The sequence below is a fragment of the Varroa destructor genome, unplaced genomic scaffold (assembly GCF_002443255.2).
Source record: "Varroa destructor unplaced genomic scaffold, Vdes_3.0 BEIS01000001.1, whole genome shotgun sequence".
NCBI classification, from domain to species: Eukaryota; Metazoa; Arthropoda; class Arachnida; order Mesostigmata; family Varroidae; genus Varroa; species Varroa destructor.
The window spans coordinates 61,863,716-61,883,828 of record NW_019211454.1 but is presented as its reverse complement, the minus strand read 5'-3'; the positions used below and the strand labels follow the sequence as shown (position 1 = coordinate 61,883,828).

At 39.9% G+C, this 20,113-nt stretch overlaps 1 long non-coding RNA gene across 10 annotated transcripts in view; it reads right to left on the bottom strand.

The window, feature by feature from the left end:
- Positions 1 to 20,113, bottom strand: part of LOC147758912 (uncharacterized) — a 37,526-nt gene that overhangs the window by 13,270 nt on the left and 4,143 nt on the right. The window contains exons 1-6 of one of the 10 annotated variants that reach the window (XR_015318356.1): positions 15,301 to 20,085; positions 14,783 to 14,899; positions 13,957 to 14,233; positions 13,579 to 13,779; positions 9,372 to 12,736; positions 228 to 3,478 (exon numbers count right to left, since the gene is read on the bottom strand). This is a non-coding gene — a long non-coding RNA (uncharacterized LOC147758912). The other 9 variants (XR_015318315.1, XR_015318333.1, XR_015318362.1 and 6 more) reach the window with 9 other exon arrangements.

Genomic DNA, 20,113 nt, shown 5'->3' with positions numbered 1-20,113 from the left:
TCTATTACCAGAAGTCGACAAACTGTTTCAATGTTGACATCTCTTATACTTTCTAAACAATATCATACTTCTCGTTTGCTTACTGTGTATTACAAAATACAAAGCGCACTCTGTATGGTCTCACGTCGCCGTGAAACTGTCTAAAACTATCTAATCAGTCCTAGCTGCTTATAATTCCGGATCTATTTTCTCACACCGGTGCAGTGTTAGCGTGACTGCCTATTCACCTTAAACGTATAGAGGGGCCCTACGTTCAAATTTGGGCATGGACAGACTGCTATTCTGCAATAGAAGGCCCAGAAAGAGGAAAAGCGATGCATCTAGCGATTGTGCCTTCTTCTGCTTGGTCGTATCAGGTCTCTTGTGTTCAGCTCTTAACCCCGAGTTGTCCTTGAAGCATGCTGCGAAATAGCAAGCTGACCAAGAAAGGAGAGCTGAGAGGCAGCTGCAGAAAATGTTAGACAGAAAGGGTTTAGCTAAAATTAAGGACCATCAAAAACCTCGTTTTCGTATTGATTGTATAAATACCCTACAACAGTGTGGGCGTGATTGAGTCCAATTGTAGATGGATTATATACGTGTGAAGGAAAGTTCTGAAAGAAAATAATAAGTTGATATACCTTTTCGAGCGCAATGCCTGAAGGCCTGAAAGCTAGTGATTACTCCAAATCGAACAAAGATTTATCGATGCCATATACCGATTGCTAATGGTCGATTTGTCGAGTTGGGAAATAGCACCTGTGTCGTATTAATGGCTGTATTTAATCTGGGAAATCCTATAGCAGAAACCTTGTCATCGTAGAGCCACATATTGTTATTTCAAATTCTCTGTTCTACTAATCGATTAATTGCAATCCTACAACCTAACACACATGAACGTCGTGTACATCGAATCTAAAAACTAATGTATTTTCGGTCTACACCCGCAGTGATACGGCTTCACATCTGTAATATAACGAACATCAAAGAAACCATCTCCAAAGCTCGACCAGGCCTATCTGCTATCTCTCAAATGCGAATTACCCGAACGTATATACACACTGCTTCGTATACTGCCCATTCTGAAATACCTACTTACGTGTGTGTTCTGTAAATCTAAGAATGAATAGCGAACCCCTCAAATAGTTCACTAGCTTCGAGCACATCAGCTACGGGTACAAGTATGTTGGAGATGTCTTCTCTTCTCGATTTGAGAGTCTCGACCAAGTGGTCTTCAGTTGACGATCGGCGACTGCCGCTAGTGTCTGTACGGTGGCCTGTGACGTGCAAAGCCGTACACAACCGCTGGTCACTGGTGTACTCTCCATTCAGGAGGACACCTACCCCTTCCGCCCTTTAACCCTTCGATCTTTCCCCCAATTGCCAACTCCTGCCGAACCTCCGATCGTAGCCTCGTCTTTCCCCCAAGCTGCCTCCTCTGGTCTCCACCCCTTAACCCTGCTCCCATTCCTTCCCCTCTTCATGTAGAAATAAACTTTTGGATGGCATCGAAAGCCCTCGCCGCTGCTTTTGCACGATCTCCTCTCTTGATCCATCTCTCTCGCTTTCACTCATCGGACGAAACTGCTTGCTGCGTCGTGCGTATGGAATTTCAATGCGAGCTCAGCATCCGCCTGTGCTTTATCGCGTTTGCCCGTGTGTCTGTCAAAACCTAGCCACACATCAACTTCAGCACAAGCAGGCAGAATCCCTAACCAAAGCCCTCTACAAATTCTATCTTCATCTTCCTGCACCGTCCCCCGCCCCTCTTTGAAACGCCCGTGTTTCGCTACCAAACCTTCCTCTTGTGAGCCACACAGCTATACGAACGCACACACTCGTAGATCTATACATATACATATATATATATACATGCACGCTCAACTATACTCTACTTCGTTAAAGACTACTGTGCCAAAGTACTGGCCGGGTCTCCGCATATCCTCTCAATTTCGCCGATCCCAGAAATTCCACAGCCATTTTTTCGATAACGCGTAAAAAGCTGATGTTGTACTTTGTCCTGTTCACAGCGATTGCTGAAAGCCAAAGTGAGTCATGGTTACCGTGAAACATTCGTGCAATCGTACCGTCTCGTCCCATATGAGCGTCTATGACATGGCACTCAGGGCCTACCCAACAGAAGCGGGACCGAGACAGTACTATATAAATTCTGCTAAGCCAATAATTATTGATTTAGATGTGATGCTCGATACGATTCACATTTAAGACACAGACCTATTTTGAATAACAAGTTTCTCAGAAGCATTAAAACGAGCAATTTTCTCAGACCTTCAATATCTCTGTAGTTAATCCTTATGGGCTATTCAAGAAAGCAAGCCTGTGCATCTCATCACCATAGGCTATTCATATGGCATAAAAGGGATTTCTGTCTGTGCTAAGTATAATTATTTAAATACGACTACAGCAACACAAAGGGATCTGAAGAACGTGCAAAAGCTGAGGGCGATTGTTTACAGGGGCGTAATGATTACGACATAGTGGGAAGGTTTTTGTTCACTGGTACAAAGGTAGCTAAGTCTCATCGCAAGGGCACGATAGGCTCGTGAAAGTTAGAACTTTAACAGTGTGTCCCATGAGTCATTGATAACTTGAAGTATCCAGACATTATAAAAGTACACCGACATTTTAACACTGGTATGACAAAGGATACGGCTACTTAGTTTGGTAACGACTGTTCCCAAGCTAAGGCAAAATCAGTCATCTAAATATGGACTTTCTTATCGATAGATGAGATAGTTTTTTTCGTAATGGCGTACTACGTAGCGCAATCACCAGTGTTACTCTTCGAAATGCTTACCTAGCGTACCAGTAACGTAATGTAAACTATAAAAATAGAATTATTTGTTTTTGGTATAACAACTCGATCCTATTCTAGCCATACAACATGAGTTAAACGACAATTCCTCTTAACTGCAACTTCTTTTTTAGAGGTGGCAGTCTACTGAGTCTATCCTGAGCCGCCTTAGAATACGGTTTTTAGACGAGTTCTTTCCGACGATTCAAAATCAGCCGACAGTCGAGGATCGTTCATAGGGCACCGCTAAGTTTTCCAATTAGAATAGACACAATAGTCACTTCGAGACTCTGAAATCGAAAATCGGGTTTCATCGCAAATCGGAGCCAAACAGAAGCGTCTGTTTCGGTTGCTCATTTCGTAGACTTTGCATGGGTTAATTGACAATGCGGAGTGCTATCATGCTTGTTTCCATTTCTTTGCCTGCGTTTGTAAGATAATCCTGCTGAATTTGTATTTTAACCTTGCACCTTTATTACGATCCCATAGGGTACGTTTAAAGATGATTGCATGGCCGCCTACTCCGCAACCTTTCCAGGTTTCACGTCTTTCCGGTACGAACTTTTCCTCACGTAAGTCAGAGCTACCTTCAGGTGTGCCGTCTGAAAATGTCGGATTTGACATCTTGGACACGTTGTCGAGGGGTATATTGCCAACTGAGGCGTTCTTACAATCGAATTGAATCTGAAAATTCACAATAATCATTTAATAACAATAATAATGAGAATATTAACGTTCCTCGTAATACTCTTTCGTTATAAAAATACCTTTTCTAGATTACTAATTGAAATAAGTATTCCTTATGTAATAATTAGTTTGTGCCTTTGACTCGCTCGGCACGCTCAGGTAGCGCATTTTAACACTGTATAGTTACACAATTTCCAATTAAGTGCTCAAACCGTGCAAACAGCTTTCACTCCTAGCGAAACGTCTACCATAAAAAAAAATGTCGCCAATTGGTTCCAAATTAAAATTTGGCAATCAATTCCGATGCGATTGTATTTAGCTTAGTATAACAGCCAAGCCCGCTATTTTCCTGCCGAGAGTCATCTACAGTTTTCCACAAATGGCTTGAGCTAACGGTTTTGTTTGATCTTTGCATCCTATTTTGTATTACCATTGTACTAATAAATACCGTGCCATTGAGTAACCCGTAATAGAACCAATCTATCTAGCCTGTGTTCTTATCGCTGATGTTAGATCCTTCACGGATTCTTCCGCGCCTCATTAGCTGATTTCTCAATAGATCCCAGCATGGGCGCATCTTCCTTTGCTCGTGTCTATGTGCATGTATTTTATTTTTTGCAAATACAGATCCTTCAAAATCCAGACTAGCTACAGATTCCTTACAAACATTAGTCGGGTTTAAAACTTCTCTCCCACAAATTTAGTCAACGCAAACAAACGACACTAAAGACTGAAAATAGCCTTCTGAAAATCATCAATTTCGCCCGAAACTAAGTCATTTTGTACCAATGATGTCCTTCGAGCAGTCAAAAATGACAACATACTATTCGCTAATTCCTTAGCTGTGGGATTCACAATAAATGTTTTGGGCGTATTTTAAAAACGGTACTCGTGACCCCTTCAAGAGAGGAAATCCTTGTTAGCCAGATTATATTTGGCTCGTCCCTTATACAGTCTCGTATTAAACAGTGAAGTGACGATTCGAAGTTTTAACAAGTTGATTTTAACACCGACTCGTCATAAACAAGTAAGAGTTATTTTTTGCAGGACTTTTGTCAAATGACTGTGCAATAGCTTGCGTTGAAACGCCGAATATAACTGCGTACTCCCATTGTGCTGCCTACAAAAAAATTAAATATAATTCATACCTCACGTTGAGGCTGATGACTCGTTTGATATTTACTATCTCATGAACAAACAGATCTACTGTAGAGCAAATAAACGGGTAAGTGCACAAAAGAGCAATGAAACGAGTAAACATATGTCGCTTTCTCAGTATCATCACGCGTGAATTATACTTTGCAGAACGAACAGAATATACCTATTGACAATTATGCTTCAGTGTTAGAGAGTCAACAAAAACTTCAGGCCCTTGTGTCTTAAGAAGGTCTTTTATGTAATAAAATACCTTTTATGCATCCGATCTTTTATGGCAATCTACCTAAAATCACAGTGAATAAGCCACAATCAGCTATACTGTGTTGTGAAGATGTTATGTCCATCGGCACGTTAGGAACAAGCTTGGTGTTCTCCGGCCTTAGAGACCTTTAAGGCGTCATACAATTAAAATATACGGATTTTCGTAGTATTCGTATAGAAATGAAAGGGTACAAACGAGTTTGATAACAAGCTGATAGTAGAGATGACTGTTTAGTGGGTGCCGTTTCCATCCACGTAAAATTTGGCAGTAGCGATTTATGCTATATACAACGAATATGTTTCGTTACGAAGGGGCGAAGCAAAACTTGTTCTTAGCGGATTTAGAGAAGGCTCTTTTTCATCGTTTGTTATGTCTAACGGAAATCTTAAAAATACTTGTTTTATTTCACGTCGTAGAACATCTCAGCCTTAACATAATACATAAATAAGAAATTTACAATGCTTCCGAACCAAACCTCACTGTTACTTGTAGAAACAATTATATTACGTGCCTCAGAGCAGCTTGACCATATATCACTCAGTTTCACTAGGCCGACTACTCTAGATAGCTAAACCCAAGTTTAGATTTTTTTCTTCAATAAAACTAGCAGAGTTGTATATATGCTATTATTTCTAGTTAATCGTGCTACTGTAGTGGCCATCGCCAGTTTATTTTTGTAAACACGAGGGTTAGTTTGTAAGGCTTTGCATTCCCGTCTATAAAATTCATCTATAAAGATTTGACAGCCAAGTTACTAGCTTTATCCGCCAATTTTTCATTTGGCGTAGGCCACATCATATTTCTGTCGTATTTTGTAGTAAGTCTGAATACGATCTCTCGTAATAATCAGCTATTAGTACCACAACCAATCTACGTACACCCATCGTCCTAATGTCATATCATCATAAGAACGTCCATCATTTCCCATTTTATGTGAGTGTCTTCATATTATCATTTAGCGTTCTTTTTTAGTAGCCTGATGGCTAGATGTGGCGATCGCACATTTTTTTAATATATATAATTTTTTTAATATAAAAATGGAGTGCAAACACAGGCCGAGCCATAGAATTGACTAGTTCTCAGGAATGAACCTTAGGTTAAGTGCGGTTGCCCGGTGTCGTTTTTAAGAAAAATTTAAAGGATATTGACAAAACCAGTGGCGCTTCAAGAAACTGCAGAGGTCTATGTGATATAGCATTCAAGTGTTGTAGCCGCGTCTAGAAGTCTGACTGTATGCAAAAAGCGGAGAAATCAGTACTTTATAACGTACGCGATAAGAGCCATGAGTGAATGCATCCAATTTGTTGATCGGAAAATAAAGCAGTGTTTCTTCTCAAAAATATTCATTATCGGGAACCAAATATCGATCCTTTACAGCGGAGAAAATTTTAAATGAAAACGATTTACCAATTCCTGCCAGATCCGGACTAAATAAATTCTCGATTTGGTAAGGTATTAAAAATTATTTAGCATGAGTTTATCACATGGCCAGCCATTATACCAACTGAGACACACTGTTTAACAGAAGTTTTATATAGTTGACATACAAATTTTTGTGCCTGCTAAAAAACTAGTCCTTTTTCCCTAAGATGGTTTATCCTATGTACTGTGCAGATCTAGGCTTATCAAGTGGGATTATCAGACTCTAAAATTTTTAAATAGAAAAATCGTTTAATATAGAGATGCAGTTTTGCGACAAAAAGCCAAAGCATTTAAGGAAAAAAAGTTAATTACCTTTCCATTCATTTAGCATTTAGTGGAGAATCATTATGTATAATGTGTCTTCTGACCACATACTCTACCACGTTACTGAGTCATTGTTTCTCTACTCTTCTCTCTCTCTCTCTCTCTCTCTCTCTCTCTCTCTCTCTCTCTCTCTCTCTTTTTTTTTTTTTTTTTTTTTTAACAAAAACACTATTTCGAAATGTGTACGCTTTATAAACATAACGTTAGCTTTATTCACTGTATAAAAATCATCGCCGCATATTGATTTGGCGGAAATTGTCTACGTAAGCTATCTATGGTTATTTGATACGGCGCTCCTATTAATACAACCTTTTAAGATCATTACACTTTCCTCGTCGAAGTCTTCAAAATGCATTGAGCTAAAGCTCCTCTTATGGCACTGTGCATTATGAAACGTCTCACAGAATGCTAGTTCTCAATATTTCTTCTGGTCTTCTTGTTGTTTCTTTATTTTTATGGTTCGTTTATTAAGTTTAGAATGTATTTTCTAGGATAGTTAGTAGTCACAGCTCGTTTAACTCGCAAAAGCTACATGTTGCGGACTCGCTCCTCCGAGGCTGTTAACCCTGCTTTGAATGTGACGTAGCCAGATGCGACGCACCACCTAACCAATAACCCTTGCCTCCTTCAATTTAGCGAAAAGTCTATTCGTTAGGGAGCGTAAACATTGATGATGCTGGCTCTGGATTTTATATATTGCCTCATCTGCCATCTGTGCGGGCGAGCAAGCCTAGCTTGAGAGGAAAATCGATGGGAAAACTGATATAGGTCTCATGCATCGTCGCAGTCGATCGTCGACTATCAATCAATGTAACTTAAAGCTAGGACTTATCACCCAAAAGCCTTGCTGCGAAGTAAAATCTGACTAACTTACTACAAGTACGTTAATAATCGGTGTGTGTTATGGGCTCTATGCTAAACATCTTTAGTAAACTAATGAGGTAATATCCTCTGTAATCGAGATAAAAAGAAGCGAGCTTTGAAACTCTTTGGTAAGGGCTTCTGTGGGAATACTTTCTATTAGCAATATTATCACTATCGCTATAGCGACCCATTCTCAAAATCGGTCCGCAAACTATTCATGTTGGACAAACGTAATTAAGCGATGGATTGACACAATGTAAACACTGGGTTGGTTACCTCTATAAATTTAAATTAAATTTAAAATAATTCTAAATCCAGCATTTTCCTCACTGTCAACGTTAGGATTTGTTTGTCAGTGGTAAGATCAAATATGATATCGCCTAATTGTACCCTTCATTATTTCAACGTTTCAGAAGGTACGGCTCGAGTATAGGAGCTCGTTGCATACGTGTAACATCTGATTTGCCAAGTAATATCAGAAATGCCGTTGTTATTACGAGTGAGAGGTCACTTCGTAGCTACACGGATTGCGCCAATTCTGAACAAAGTTCCTTTGCACTCCTTGATCGTTAGCGTCATAAGGGAAATTCAAATTGTCACTGTATATCTGTCGTGTTTTCATGACCTATCACGCGAAAACGTCGGGGTATACTGCGACCATCGTTTGAAATCGAGTTCGCCTCTTCAAAAAAGCAACTTAACTAGCCCTTTTGCTTTAAAAGAAATAACAGTTGCAAGTGGACGCTACGACGACTGATATCTGAGGTAGCTCCTGCTCTATCGTTAACAGTTACTTATAGCTGAATGAGCAAATTAAAAAGTGGTCTTATGAGAACTAAAGTGAGCCATTTCAACGACGGCGACCAGAACGGGTATCCTTCGAGAAGATTGAATCAAATATTAGATTGACAAAATGTTTTCATGGCCACTCAAATGAGATGACGGAGGTCGCGACTATTAAGCAGAGCTTGACATTTCTCGCAAGCGAAAGAACGTAAAAAAGATGAATGGGTGAATAACTGTTGGAGTTTCCCACTTTGACGCCTAAGTTAACTACGAGCTGAACTAGCTACGACCTACGGTTACGTTGGGCCGATATGACCTCGGGTCGAATTCTTTCCGTGTGCAAGTTTGCTAGATTTGTTTGAAAAACTTTACGATGAAAAGAAAGAAGTTAACTGTGCTTATAGTATTTTAAATGCACAGTCGGATATTCTTCCTATTCAGAAAAATATTAGCCAGGCAATAATGAAAACAAACATTCTGTTTCAGCATGAATTTGCACGTACGTACAGTCCAGCGAAGGTAAAACTAAGAGAACTGAGCTTCGATAACGATGATAAAAATTAACCGTCAATGCCACTTTTGTTTCGAATATTTCAAGCGATAAATCTTTAAAGGCCTTCAATGGCGGCAATAAAATGAGGTTATTATAATAAAACGATTTTAGATCCCAGGATTCTGTCTGTCATCGTTGCGAGATACCGAACGAAGAGCTACATAGATGTAGCTGAAAAAATAGGTCTGACTGATATTAGGCATTTAATTCCCATTTCGGCTTCAATTAACATCAAATCCTTAACACCCAAATCTGACTGCTGAGACTGAACGATGGAAGTTAGGGGCCAAACCTAATAATGACTTCGATTCCCAGTTAAGCTCAATAATGTTTTCAACACCGTTAAATTCCTGATGTCAGACGGCTATGTTAAACCAACTGGAGTTTTTTTTATAAACTCGTAACCTACTGAAAAATTATTCCCGCTGTGTTGCAAGTACCATTATTAGCCATGACGAACGTATCGGTGGCGAGAGGTTTTAGTCTTAAAAAAAGAGAAATTTAGCCTTAGTGAGACTCACCTGTTACTCGAAATAATTAGTAAGATGCAGGGATTAATTCGTCCCTTATCCACTCTCGTTGTTAATTTCAGTAGTGTGCTCTTGAATATCTCATGGTCATGGCGCCAGGATGCTAAAACGGTCCGCAAACAGATGGGTTCGCTTTAGGTAGGCCTTGCTGTTCACGTTTGCGATAGCAGTCTGATTGTAAACTTTTGAATTTTCTTCTGCTTTTAACTTCTGTGCGACGAAAACGACCACCCTGGACGCAAGGATGACAATTAGGCGTATTACCAACACGGCGAAACCTAGCCACATTTTAACACTTCCCTTTTTTGATTTAAGCCAAAGGCACAAAAAGCTGTTTATGATCGAAACCACTGATTGCTACGGTTAGCCGTGCTCATTTTTGGTTATGAATATAAAGCCCAACGATAACGCTAATTCGCCAATAAGACAACAACTGATCGATTCTGTCAATGCGTTTTTTATCTGGATCCACTCTCTACTTCAAAACAATGGATTACTTTACAAAAGAGCCTAAGCTCGCTTCCGATACGCAAATGAATGCAAATGGCTAAACAAGATTATTGGAATTGGCTCTCTAATAAGCAACGTTTTGCTCACGACTCTGACTCTGACACAACTGATAAGACTCTTTGCGATGCGGCCTATTAAACCCACACGAGCCTCCATAGCATCAACTTTGCCTCTGTCCAAGACGCCTAACAGCCTTGATATAAGGTTAAACCTTACCCCCCGAAAACCTGTTTCATATCATCTTTAAGAAGGTGGCCGACGTACTTATCGAGCCTTTGCCCATAATGTTTACAGTCTTTTCAAAGCGAGTTATACTCTCAGTCTTTTACAATTGATTGTATTGTAACCTCATTCTACAAAAGAGACAGTGTTCGACTGCTGAAAACCACTGCCTCGTTGCTCAGGAGTTTATATGTTGTATTGTAATGAACGACATTATCGTAGCCTATCTATGCTAGTCTGGACTTTTCGATCCAAACTAACATAATCTTGCTAGAAAGAAGTCTACCTGCACTTAATTATCGGAAGTTCTTAAATGCATCACTAGGCAATTGTTAAAAATGCGCTCCCTAGCATTTATTTTGATTTTTTTCCCTGAACTTGGCAAATCACGATCTATTAATGTCAAAGATATCTATTCCTTGTATATGTTTCAGACTGACAAACTGCTGTCCTGCAGATCTTGCGGATTGCTCATGCAAAGTGCAAATCGAACACTGCCTGTCAGCCTGTTCGATCACACCCTTAGGAGAGCCGTAGGGCTTTTGTCTAAGCCCCTTCTATACATCACATTCTATCAGGGTGTCGAGTTTTTATTCAATGGTGTCCCTATCAAATATAACGTATACGGGCGTGATGTAAAAATCTAAATCAAGCTAAGCATAACAACAGATGTGCTTACAGTCCAGCATGCTATGGGTTTGCTTGCATCCTGGCCGAGAATCAGCCAAATGATGTTATCTATATCAAAATTACTAAGACTACTCCGAATGACGCCGGATCTATATTTTCTGTACGGAGATCAGCTGCCTTTTTTCTTTTTTCTCATACGCCTCTTGCTCATAAGAATACAAATATTTGACAAAGCCATATGGACCGTTTTCTATGAAGAGTAGTATGAACACGTGATCTCCTCCGCGAGTTCCTTGCACCTCTTCACAAAAAGGACACTTGGAACTTATATATATAAAAAAAAAAAAAATTTCCTAGCAATTTCTTTAATTTCGTCGGGGCTTGTCAATTCGCACTTCAGAGGTAGCCACCCTTATCATGTTTCTAAAAATCATCCACGAAGAACCCGCTCTAAACCATTATAGGATAACCAATATCTAAACCCCTCAAATGAAAGACTGTTTTGTGTTCCCGGCATCTACTTATAACCGAATCTGCCAAAACCGTTGGCCTGAAAATAATAAGTTTGTATTTCCAATGTTGACATCATAGCTTGTCTCCAATACACCGTGACATAAGGTATAACAACGGATCGGTAAGAGTCAACTATCTACCTTACAATCAAATGTTTCAATTAAGATATTATTAATTGGCACTCACAGTTCCCCTATATGCTGATACTACAATGTGAGTGTGACAGGCAGACCATTTATATGAATTTTTACAACTCTCAAAACTCGAGTAAAGTCTTCACCTGCGTGATCGCCTGACTTAAGTTCATGTACTGCGTATTTTCGTTAAAAAAAAAACAAATTTACACAAGGCGTTACTTTTCATGATCAGCATTTGATCTTTGTTTTCGGCACTGCATTAGGGGGTTTTCTCAGTTCCACCACTGCCACCCATCAAAAATATCTGTTGTATCCGAGGGCTAAAACAACTGAACACTGTTTCAATGTTCTTTAACAACCCCTAACCTCTTAAGCTTGTTGTATTTTAACAGAAATAAGAATTTCTGAAACAATAGTAAATCCACTGCTGCACATACGTTTGAATTAGGGTTATAGATGGGGTGCTCTCCAGTGTATACAAGCTCTGCTTGAAGGCGGGTGTGAAGAAGATTCTTTTATCAATCGTTTACGGTAGCCTCTGTGAAAATAAGGAAACGACCGATTTTCACCCACTAGAAAAACTAACCGTTGTTTAGCGGAGTTGTGTGGAGTTCCCCGGAACCGTAAAGGCCAGCAGAGTAAATTATAGGGAACAAAAAAAAACGAATTTTCTATTAGGATCACACGTTCCTACTTGATGGACAAATCATATACGTCCTAGTTCTTATTAAAAAGAAATGTATATGTATCCCAAAACTTCCCTTTTGCATCAAACAAGTAAATGTGTTACGTATTTCATCTACACAGAACTTGATTTTGTGCGAACTAGGCATTTAAATAATGAACTAGTAGTCTCAACAAATTTCCCACTCTCTTTGTCCTAACAAACGGAAAACCGTTTTATATTCCCTACACTTAAATAGAACGAACATTTTTCAAAGAATTTTACAGTGGCAGGGGAATGGATAGCCTAGTAGCAACAACTATGATAGACATATACAATTCGTGCGTGAACAAATGTTAAGGAAAAATGCAAAAACATTGTTTAATGTTAACGCCATAAAGTGTGGAACAGTTATGCGACGCCATACCATGCCCTCGAGTAGGAGGTGCAACGATTTAGCTTGTTCTAATAGAAATACTAATTGCTATCTTTATTTGTATGTTCCCCGAAGAAGGTATAGATATACATATATATATTAGCGAGATCAATATATTTTTCCGAGACGCCCATAGTCACGGATAAAATAGTTTTTGGCACACTGAAGGTCTTTTGTCGTCGGTCATTGCCACATTGGCATTCAAAGCTGTATGAAAGGCGCTTAGGCGAAGCGTCACAAGTATCTGAAATGGTGAAGATAAGCAACAACGTCAGCTAAGAGCTTTGTTAGCGCGGGCAATTCAAATGTGATTACTTCACAAAATGAAGCGGCTCTCTTCTGTCAAAACAGGGAGCGTTTCGAAGTCAAGCAGATTTCAGCATACGATATCATTAAAATCGCTAAATCTAAAAAGCTCTGAAGGAGCTCTTGAAAAGTTCTTAGTCGGCACGACATATACCGCGAATGGATCTTTAGTTTACCAATGGAAATATTGTAGTTGACCTGTGCCGCACGCTAGATCAGACAGGCTGTAAACGATATGATGACTAAAATCCAGGAGTTTTGCATCGTTGACTTCAAGCTGTTCATGGCCGAAGTTCGCTTCATACAGTTGAATAAATGAATAGTTTACTTCACGAAAATCTCTGCAGTTCAAATCTTTATAAACACCCGCCACTGGATTTCTCAGAACGAAAGAAACTGCGTAATTGGAGTGACCTTTCATCAACAGGCTCTTCACGGTAGATTGAATGAGAATTACTGTCTCTTTAAATGAATTGTACAAAGTGACGCAAAAGAACGCCTCGCTTAATTGCAAAGCACTTTAAGGCTACACGAATAGTAACTTGTACGTTGAAGGTGGCATAACTCAGAATCTACATGGGATAACCTTTATTCACCCGAACTTCGACCTAACAATGACTTGACGTAGATAGCTATCCAAGGACTGGTTGGTTACTATTACCTGTACTAGCAAAACTTTATCAAAAAAATTCACGCAGTCGATAAGCTAGATATTCGCAGACTAACTTATAATATTCGCAGATTTCAGTTAGGCTGTGTTCTAATTACTGCGAAACTTACCGAAAAAATGATGTCAAATATTGCAACCGCTTATTTGCTTAGTTTTCATTCTTAATACACGACAATGAACCATGGAGCGGGTTTGTAATAATTTTCATCGATGAGCTTCTACAAGTTCTCGATCTTCGTAACGTTTACCAGGCATGACCATCTCCGCTTTGAATATGCAGGGTACATTCAAGGGTCAACTAAATACAATTACTGAAATATTAGTCGGTCAAATATATTTATTCAAATCAATTAGATAGAGACAAATCAAAAGGAACTAACAGTAACAGCACACGTGCAATAATTGCACATATATTTTTAAACATTTAAACACATACATATATGCCACAAGCTAAGTCTAACGGTTACAGAGAATCAGTCAAAATTTACGTTGGATGCCTAGCGCGCCTGCGCTGTGTGGACGTAATCTGCTGTCGGCCTTTCGTCTCCAAGCTGCGAGCCTGCTAACTAGAAGCGTATGATCTGGCTTGAACTTTGCACAGACTATCCGAACACGGGGTATCGTCAATAGAGTTGTCCACCTAGTTCTGCGCTTCTTTGCCGTGCTGCTTTTGCCGTCTATTAACAAAGATACATAACAGAATTTCCTGTTTGTTGGTGTCGCTGTTGCTGTTCTTGTTGTAGTATCTCACGTTAACGTTGTCAACTAAAAACGGTGAAATTGTCATTAAATATTAAAATTTTCCATTTGTTGAAATTTCGAGCGTCAGCTATGATTTGTAGCAAATGCTTACAAGACAGACTCATGCCGATTCGCCTTTTGCAAAGTTCTTATCGTTATTACTAGCGGATTAGCATCCCTTACAGTGCCTATATTTATCATGCTCCATCATTCAACGCTACAAGCAAGAAATCTATTTTACTATTTGCAACAGAGAAATTGGAGGCGCGAAGTAAAAGCTAGAAAGACTAGAAAGCTGTGGCTGCAAAGTTGAGGGCGCGTTCCGTGACAGTATCGAGCTTCAAAACTGTAGATAGTACTTCAAACCGAATGTTGGCTAAGAAAAGCGCAGAGATCAAACAGCCATTTCGTGGTCCTGACTCAGCTTACTATTAAACTGGACCACAGTCACTTTATAAACCATCTAATCAAGTTACAATTGTTACTGTCTAAGTCAATTGTAAACTTTCTTTTTAAGCTTGTTTATTCTTTGCTGCAGGGTTTTACGGCAATAATCGACTTGATGATACCTACCGACCGCTCGAAATCGAACAACTTGCTTGCAGGACTCGTTGTTGTTAGATGACTCGATCTTTACGAACTCGGTAAGACTTCTTCACAAGTATTGAATACGTCCTTTTAGGTAGGCACCTAGGAAAAACTTATGTGAATTTGACTGTCGATGTATGGGCGCTTAATATTAAACAATACACTTCCACTATAATTCGTCGTTGCTGGCCACCTGCGCCGTGGCTTTGCTAGCGTGCTTAATTCCGAAATGACGTTGTGAACAAAAGGCGAATGAAAATGTGTGAGTTTGCTAAAATGTTATGAAACTGATAGCGAGCACTGGGCAACAAATCCTGGTGATAAGCAAAACCTTGCAGTCAAATCATTTCCACATAGGTGCCTGTAGGCCTTATATTCGGGCAGACACAAGCTAAAAACAAACTGAGGAGCCGTAATGTGATAATATCAGTGTATGGGTGTACACGAAAAGAGATACAAATATATAAATTATGTATGTTAGAGAGGGTAACGGCTTAACTTACACCGAACAATCGTTATAGCTTGGCTAAGGTATCCGGCAGTGGTAACAGTTGATTTGCAGTTGGCAAGAAAGAAGGCTTCTCCCGGATCTAGTTATTATATTTTGTGTAAGAGGCCAGTTACAATTGCACCTCTGTATTCAATTTCATGGCTAGTGGAGGGAGTGAGTGCGCTTACGTCATTAAGAAAAACATCTAATAGTCACAGTAATATGCCAAGAGGGCATCGGACTGTGTGCATGCTGACAACGTACAGTATAGCACGCATTGTCCAGTTAAATAAAAGATCTTGTCGTGTGGTATAAAAGGTCAAATCTGAGCTGTCACTCAGCCATCTTGTCGTTTTTCTCTATTTTAGCGCTTCTAAGACAGGCATGTTTGACAGTAAAAGATTAGTTTAGAAGGATACGTTTCATCGATAAGGAATGCTTTGTTATTCAAACCAAACGAACGCGAACGTAGAATATTTTCGAAAGCAGAACGGAGCCGTCTACTACTCCACCGACTTCGAGAAGGAAGACAATGTGAAACCTGTTACGACAGTAACGCTTAAGCCCGCTAGAGTGCTGTACAGAACTTAAGGCACACACAAAGAATGCATTGCTAGAGACTTCTATTTCATTGTGAGCACCTATCAGTGGACGTATTACGTACGAACTACTTTGACGGTTCTAATTAACTCGCTGGAACCTGAGTTACCTTGACTTACGATGTGGCTTACCTTTGGGCGTTCTGTTACGTGCCAACATAGCCAATGGAGACTTCGCCCTTTACACGAATAAATCTAACAACTTAAGTGACTTTGTTTTTCTTTTTATAATCACTTTATTTTTGAGCTGAAACATGCTTTCCATCTACATAATAACATCGTGGTGTTAACACTGCATGCGACTTATTTACAAAATCAAGTTACCGACAAGTTAAAAGAGACAGCTTTTTGTTTTCGGCACTGACAAAGCGACCTTTGGATTCGTTGCCTTGCTCTATCGAATTATCATACCGTATGCCCGAAGTTGGCACTGCCTCGCATCTACGTAGTATACAAGCAAAAGTGTATTTTCGCTGTTCTCTATGTTTCGTGTATGTGGACCGGTAGAGTGCACAAGTTCCGAAGAACACGAGCTCTGCTTTGACATAAAAATACGCTGGCCAGCGTATCCCTAGCCAATATATTCATTTGCTCTGACTCAATTACCGCTAACTATTGTTTAGATTAAATCCGGGTCATTTGAAGCTAGTGCATCCAAAATTTGATTTCCAAGATAAGTATGCTATGACAAAAGTTGTAGTAATCGTTGCATCGAGTGGTCAATCCTTTACGGCGACGCTTGAAGTGTTCGTTTCGAATAGACGCACACCGCATCGTATCAAACAAAATAAGCGCAAATGCTATTAGGACTGGTATATGATCGCCGCCTAATGCTACGTTATGGATGCTGATAAAGAAGCTATGAGATATTAAACCGTTAGAAAGTGGCAGAGCGTTGTCATCTGCATCTACGCAACAACATCTGAGATCAGCAAGCCGATCGCCGAATGCGCCTGGCAGAAACTTAGTGGAACTATAAGATGGTCTAGCTAGCACATGGTTAAGACAATCTTCTAGTAACTAAATTATACCTCAAGGATACTTCTGCATTATATACTATTTTTTTCAAATCGACAGTATTAAGGCACGTTTATGCCTACGAAATAAACGCAGCACAGAAGTTCAAAAGCAGTACTATTTAAGAAATGTAAGGAGTCAGGCTGTATACGAACACATAATTCGCGCTATACGCCAAATATAATATACGAAGAAAACTTATTGTCATATACCTTTAAGTACTCTAAATGTTCAACACTATATATATAGTGTTGAACCTAATATGGTAAAGGTGTTAGGTATTTGACGATATCCTGACAAAAATAGGTTATCACATGTATGTACCTATGCGTGTATCGGTGTACTGTGCAATGGCGAAAGGTAAAACAAAACCCCGAACTCCTGATTCTTCACATCTTTTTCGGGTTGCAATTTTCTTCTTGCCTTCCGGCACAAGCCTGTGTTAGCAGTCTGTCTGCCTCTTAATCAGCATCGTACACTTTATACAGCAAGGCGCGTTCAAGCATCTGTCGGCATAGCATCCCACATGTATATTTTCGGGTACCGAAGAGGAAATTGACGAGTGACGCGTGAGTTCGTTTTGTGTGTACAGTACATCACAACTAGGTGTCACTCATGCGCCTCTGCCATGCCACGTGATTCAATAACGCTTGCAATCTCTATTGCAGCGCTGCTAACTGCTAACCACGTCTCTGTTTTTCGCGCTCGCCCAAGGCCCTTAGACGCGGGTTGCTTGGTCGGTCAGACGGTCGCCGCCTGCCTCAAATATGGATATCCTGCAGTAGAATCTTAGATTGCTGCTGTCCCTGTTACCACCTACTGTTACTGGTGATTATGTGACGGCTGTAGCTGACCATCCCGGAGCAGCAGTAGCAGCTCGGATATTCCTAAAGCCCCATAAAAACCTTTTTGGGGCGGTGGGGATGAGCGACCAAGCAAAAGGGCCGGTATTGTCATCCTTCTGTCAAAATGTCTGTGCTGTTAGACTCCAGCGTTGCTTTCCACATTGTTCTCTGCCCGAGAATGCCGCGAAAAAAGAGGACAGGATGGTTTCTTGCCGCGTACTTGCTGTTGCCGAACGGTCGAGGCGCGGGCTTTGGGATCTTTCTCTGAGGCTGTGCAGTGATTACACACGCACTCACGACCAAAATCCCTCGTACAGAAACTGTTGCTTATTCTGGCAATCCGAATTTCCCTTGCTGTTCAGAAAACCCACCAAATCCTGGTTGCTGACGTTGGCCCTCCACCCTTACGTCGCAAAGTCTGTCCCTTATGCGTCCCCGTGCTAAAAAGCAACAAGACAGCGGGGCATGGACGTAGCTAGTTCTCGAGGGATCTCTTCGTTTCTTGTTTCGCTCTTCCAATTTGGAACTCGCAAACTCAAGAACATTCGAATCGAGCCTCAATAGACCAACCGTTTGGCGGGCATATAAACTAAGAAACACCAATACAGTCACAAAAAACATTTTGATTCATCAGGCTCGTTTGCTCCAATCATTTATAAAACATACGGGTATCAAAAAAGAAACTACTTTGAAACAACGTAAGTGTGTCGTATAGGAATGACTGTGCGCAAAATGATACATATTGCTTTGAATACTTTTAGTTCCTGTCTAGCGACGTCATGTGGCGAGCTATGTGTTGAATAGCCCGACAAAAATGGAGCACGTTATGCGTCTCCCACAATACATGCAATGCAAAATCCTTATAGAAACAAGGCGTGATTGGAGACGTGGCAATGGCTTGAAAGAGCGTTACGAGTTGCGGATAAGCATCGGAACAAACAGGAGCTTGATGGGATCTGGGGGTATATTTTTAGGGAATATGCTTTTGGGCTGTCGAGGCGGCAAAACATCATTTGTTTGAAGTACTCGACGACGATTTGATCGTGAATGGAAGTAGGGGAATAAAGCGCATTCAAATCCGATTTCTCAATGGATCCATCTACTGCAATGGGACATAGGGAGGAGGTGAAAATGCAAGAGGAGAGAGAAGAACAACGGATTCGCGCACGAATCTTTTTTCCATCACCTTGTGGGGCATTTTCGTAGGGGCCGTCACAGCACCCGACTATCAAAACACTCTTCAAACCTCCTTTTTCCGGATTCACCTAGACATAATTTCGAGTTTGCCCATTCGCGTTCTGCTAAAAGTATTTGTCTGGTCAACATGCTCTACTTTTCTATGTGCACTCGAAAACAAATCGAAGCCTTTACTCTAGACCAAAATAAAGAAATATCGACAGCTGCCAAATGCCGCTTTATTCTGTATTATACATATACGTAGAGAGAGAGAGAGAGAGAGAGAGAGAGAGAGAGAGAGAGAGGCAGCATTACACAATATACGAAAAACATGATACGCTCCTTTTTCATGAAAATAGCTATATTAGTACATGTATACATTTCGAGTCATTATTTTAATTTTATTTAACATAGATATATAAAAATATATTAGTAATCAATAGGGAATTCAACGATGCCTTTTTAATGCAGTAAACCTACGGGAACACATTTTTACTGAAACAGTTCTAATTTGAACGCGCCTGTCAGTTGCCACTCCGTGCTATAGTTCACTACATTCGTATGGCGATCGGCGGATGTCATTCAATATAGCCACACACAAATCAAGTTCGTAAAAGGAGCTTAGTTAAGGTACATAATAGTAATTATTTACTGACGATAAGTTTAATAATACTCAATAATTTTGTTTACTTCTCTAGCTATTAGCTTTTTACAGCTACAAATCCAGCCAAAGCGAGTCACAGTATCGAGTTTGTTACACTCATTGATTAAGTCACTTAGTTAACTAGTCGACTATTAAAACCAATTCATGTTATTCATCGATAATTCGAAAATACGTTGTTTTGGAGACACACATTTGGTTATTTTTAAGCTTCCTATTTTTAAGATTTTTTCTATGCGACATAAAAAGTAATCGTAATAATTCGGTTAAACGTTAATCCTCAGCATTTGAATAACTTCGGCATCTAAATAAGCGATATTAGTGTCTTTCCATTGCCATCGGAATGCATGATTTGACTGTAATACTATCACTATGCCCAATGGATAGTGCCTGTTGTGAAATAAAAAAAAAGCAAGTATTCATCCTTTGAATACATTTATGAAAGAGGAATTTAAGCTTTGATAATTAAATTCTTTTTTTTTCACTTACTTAATTCTATTGCATACCTTTATAAGTCAAGCAGTACAC